Source organism: Primulina tabacum, unplaced genomic scaffold (assembly GCF_025594145.1).
Source record: "Primulina tabacum isolate GXHZ01 unplaced genomic scaffold, ASM2559414v2 Contig1073, whole genome shotgun sequence".
In the NCBI taxonomy this organism is placed as follows: Eukaryota; Viridiplantae; Streptophyta; class Magnoliopsida; order Lamiales; family Gesneriaceae; genus Primulina; species Primulina tabacum.
The window spans coordinates 5,001-10,107 of NW_027460082.1; the positions used below are offsets into that span (position 1 = coordinate 5,001).

The 5,107-nt window shown below is 35.5% G+C and overlaps 1 long non-coding RNA gene across 1 annotated transcript; it reads left to right on the plus strand.

Annotated features, from left to right (window-relative positions):
• Positions 1-2,810: 2,810 nt before the first annotated feature.
• LOC142535570 (uncharacterized) lies at positions 2,811-4,851 on the plus strand. Its single transcript, XR_012817609.1, has 2 exons — positions 2,811-3,047; positions 3,880-4,851. It is a non-coding gene; the product is annotated as an uncharacterized LOC142535570 (long non-coding RNA).
• The last annotated feature ends 256 nt before the right edge of the window (positions 4,852-5,107 follow it).

A 5,107-nucleotide genomic window follows, 5' to 3' on the forward strand; every position in this document is an offset into this window, starting at 1 on the left:
ATTGGTTCGATCAAGCTAGCTATATGTTGTGTATTATCGACGATTTCTACATAAGGCGGTAAGATGATATCTTGAGCAGTTACATATCCAGGACCTCTGACACAAATAGACGCTTCACAAGTCCCATATAGATTACTTCTCAATACAATTTCTTTCAAATTCATTAAAATCTCATGAACCGATTCTTGAATACCCGTTATTGTAGAATATTCATGCGGGACGTTCTCAGATTTTACACGTGTGATACATGTTCCTTCTATTTCTCCAAGCAAAGCTCTTCGCATCGCAATGCCTATTGTGTCGGCTTGTCCTTTCATAAGTGGAGAGAGAATAAAGCGCCCATAATAGAGACGTTTACTGTCTGTTCTTGATTCAACACATTTCCACTGTAGTGTCCGAGTAGATACTGTTACTTTCTCTCGAACCATAGTAATATTATTTTATTTGATTGAATTTGAATCATTTATTTCTCTTGTTTCTTTTGAAATTTCTTCACTATTCATTTCCTACACACGTCTTTTTTTCGGAGGTCTACAGCCATTATGTGGCATAGGGGTTACATCTCGTACGAAAGTTAATAGTATACCACTTCTACGAATAGCGCGTAATGCTGCGTCTCTTCCGAGACCGGGACCTTTTATCATGACTTCTGCTCGTTGCATACCTTGATCAACTACTGTACGAATAACATTTGCTGCTGCAGTTTGAGCGGCAAAAGGTGTGCCTCTTCTCGTACCCTTGAATCCACAAGTACCGGCGGAGGACCAGGAAATCACTCGACCCCGTACATCTGTAACTGTGACAATGGTATTATTGAAACTTGCTTGAACATGAATAACTCCCTTTGGTATTCTACGTGCACTCTTACGTGAACCAATACGTACATTCCTACGCGAACCAATTCTCGGTATAGCTTTTGCCATATTTTAGCATCTCATAAATCTGAGTCCGAAATATATGGATATATCCATTTCATGTCAAAAGAGATTTATTATTTTTACATTGAACCCTTTAGCGAGTCTGATTATCCTTGTCTTTGTTTATGTCTGGGGTTGGAGCAAATTACTATAATGCGCCCCCGCCTACGGATTAGTCGACACTTTTCACAAATTTTACGAACGGAAACCCTTATTTTCATATTTATCATTCCTTATCTTAATTCTGAATCTACTTCTTGGTAGAAAATAAGTTTCTTGAAATTTTTCATCTTGAGTCGTATTGAATAAAAAGCACCTAATCTTTCGAATCCTTGTTTCGGAGTCGATAAATTATACGTCCTCTCGTTGAATCATAACGACTTACTTCAATTTTTACTTTATCGCCTGGCAATATCCGTATAAAACTACGTCGGATCTTTCCTGAAACATAACCTAGAATCAGATCTTCATTATCTAACCGAACCCGGAACATGCCGTTGGGAAGTGATTCAGTAATTAAACCTTCATGAATCCATTTTTGTTCTTTCATTCCAGGTAAAGCCCCCTTGAAGTATCAACTAATGTACGAGAAACGCTATTAGACAACTTCTTTTTTTTACAAATAGAAAGAGAGTCGTTGGATATTAAACGGATTACCATATAGAACACAACAACTCTCCGCCAATTCTTTCTAGTCGAGCTTCCCGGTCTGTCATTATACCTCGAGAAGTAGAAAGAATTACAATCCCCATCCCACCTAAAATTCTAGGAATTCGTTGAGAGTTAGAATATATTCGTAAACCAGGTCGGCCAATCCGTTTTAAATTTAAAAAATTTCTATAGGGTCTTTTCCTATTCCTTCTATGTCGCAGGGTTAAAACCAAAAAATATTTGTTTTTTTCTTGATGTTTTCTGACGTTTTCGATAAAACCTTCGCGGAAAAGTATTTTAACAATATTTTCGGTAATATTAGTAGATGCTATACGAACAACTCGTTTTTTATCCATATCAGCATTTCGTATAGAGGTTATTATCTCAGAAATAGTGTCCCTACCCATGATGAACTAAAATGATTGATGTCTCAAAATTGGATATAATTAACATGTTTTTCTTTTTTTTATTGGTTTATGAATATGAAGTTGAAAGGTATATACGTGAGACACAATCTAGGAATTAATCTAGTTCTTAATTTATTTCTTTATAAAGATTTCACGATCTCTTTTTATTTTATAATACCTCGGGAGCTAATGAAACTATTTTAGTAAAATTTAATTGTCTCAATTCCCGAGGAATTGCACCAAAGATTCTAGTTCCTTTTGGATTTCCTTCTTGATCAATCACAACTGCGGCATTGTCATCATATCGTATTATCATACCGTTGTCACGTTTAAGTTCTTTACAGGTACGAACAATTACAGCTCTGACTACTTCTGATTTTTCTAGGGACATGTTTGGTAATGCTTCTTTGATCACAGCAACAATAACGTCACCAATATGAGCATATCGACGATTGCTAGCTCCTATGATTCGAATACACATCAATTCTCGAGCCCCGCTGTTATCCGCTACATTTAAATAAGTCTGAGGTTGAATCATATCAATTTTTTAGTCTATTCTTCCAATTCAAAGGATGAAGAAAATAAAAGAAATATTGTTTGTCCAAAAAAAGAGACCTGTGTGGTCTTTTTTTCATCCCTAAAGACTCATTTCTGTGGGTTCTTTTTTTTATCCCGAACTAATAAATTGAGTTCGTATAGGCATTTTCGATGCTGCTGTTAAAATAGCCCTTTTAGCTATATTTTCAGTTACTCCACCTATTTCATATAGTATTCGACCCGATTTAACAACTGCTACCCAATATTCGGGGGATCCTTTCCCTGAACCCATACGTGTTTCAGCAGGTCTTATGGTAATTGGCTTGTCTGGAAATATGCGTACCCATATTTTTCCCCCACGGCGTGCATTTCGTGTCATTGCTCGTCGACCGGCTTCGATTTGTCTAGATGTGATCCAAGCAGGTTCAAGTGCCTGAAGAGCATATTTACCGAAACAAATACGATTACCTCGATAAGCCATTCCCTTCATTCTTCCTCTATGTTGTTTACGGAATCTAGTTCTTTTGGGGTTATAGTTGATGGGTGTTTTGGAATTCCATCTCTACTACAGAACTGGACGTGAGAGTTTCTTCTCATTCAGCTCCTCGCGAATAAAAGGCTTCAAAATGGAATTTCACTTAGATTTTAATCTATATTTCACTTAGATTTTAATCTATATTAAATAGATATTCACATTTTTTTTTTAAATTTATAAAAAAATAAAGTTTTCGCGGGCGAATATTTACTCTTGCAATCTCTATTTCCGCGCTAGGACTTGTTCATGACTTCTCAGAATAGATGAATAGATTTCCGGTTCATTTCGCCGTCCCGACTAGCGAATCATTAAGATTCATTTGTTCAATAAAATCTTTTGCGTTCACAGGTTCCATCGTTCCCATCGCCTCGTACTTAATGGTTAGGTCCGAATTTGCAATGGAGCTAATAATCCAATTTATTCTTGAGTCAACCTTCTTAGTCTTTATTGGCTCGAAGCTCTTGATTTCTTTCTTCTGATTCGTTTAATATTTAGTTCATTATGGATGAATCAACTAGTATTGATGCTTTATTACACTGTTTTTTTGAGAGGACTTATACATAGACCTTACATATTGGAATTCTATAGCAATATTGATATTCTTTTTCTCTCTTTCTCTCATCCTTCCGTTTATCCACACCCTTCTTCTGTATATTGTTTTAAACTTAGAATTAAAGTTAAAAGATTTCAGTTGCTACAAAGATATGACCAATTTATCATATTTTGTCTGGTTCTTTAGATCCAGATAATACGAAGTGATGAGTTGGTTTTCATACTATGGGGCTGGTCTTTTTTTTTAATCCTAACCCTAACCAACGAGTCACACACTAAGCATAGCAATTATATCAAAAGGTGAATCGGATTTTTATTCAACCCTATAAAGAATTAAAAATTAGAATTGCTTGTTTTGATTAATCAGAAAAAGAACGAAGAAGTTTCCCTTTTTTTGTTCTATCAATGGGAAAAACAAGTCAAGTTTTCTTATTCCTCTTCTTTGTCTAGAAAAATCCAAATTTTGATACCTAATACCCCATAGATAGTCCGAACAATATAAGAACAATAATCAATTTTAGCTCGAATGGTTTGCAGGGGAACCCTGCCTTCTCTGATCCATTCGACACGTGCAATTTCTTTTCCATCGATACGTCCTGCAATTTGTACTTGAATCCCTTTTGTATCTGCTTGTTCAGTTAATTCAATAGCTTTTTTCATTGCTTTTCGAAATGAAACTCTATTCTTTAATTGTCCGGCTATAAATCCTGCAAGAATATTAGGGTTTCCGTAAGGTTTTGCAATTCTTGTGATAGCAATGTTTAGTTTTCGGTTTCCATAATCAAATTCTTTTTGTAGGTTCATCTGTAATTCTTCGATTCCTCGTGGTCTACTTTCTATTAATAACTTTGGGAATCCCATAAAGATTATGATCTGGATCAAATCGATTCTCTTTTGAATCTCTATACGTGCAATCCCCTCGGTGCCGGAGGATATTCTCATATTCTTTTGTACATAATTTTTGATAAAATCTCTTATTTTATGATCTTCTTGTAGACCCTTAGAATAATTTTTTGGTTGTGCAAACCAAAGGGAATGATGACGTTGGATTGTACCAAGTCTGAAACCAAGTGGATTTATTTTTTGTCCCATACTCCTCCCCTAATATCTATCATCATATATCCACGAATCCATTTGTTCATAGTCAGCATTTAGAGATCTATCTTTCACTACAAGAGTTATATGACAGGTATTTCTTTTTATCGCATAACGACGTCCTCGAGCTCGAGGTTTTAATCTCTTCGCGGTAGTACCCTCATTAACTTCAGCTTTACTAATTACTAAATCGGCTTTGTTGGAAGCCATATTGTAACTCGCATTTGCTGCTGCAGAATAAACCAATTTAAAAATTGGATAACATGCTCTATAAGACATGAGTTCTAGTATCATAAGTGTTTCCTCATAAGAACGTCCACGAATTTGATCAATTACTCTTCTTGCTTTATCAGCAGATAGAGATATATGTCGACCTAAAGCGTATACTTCTGTTTTTTTTTTCTTTAGCATAA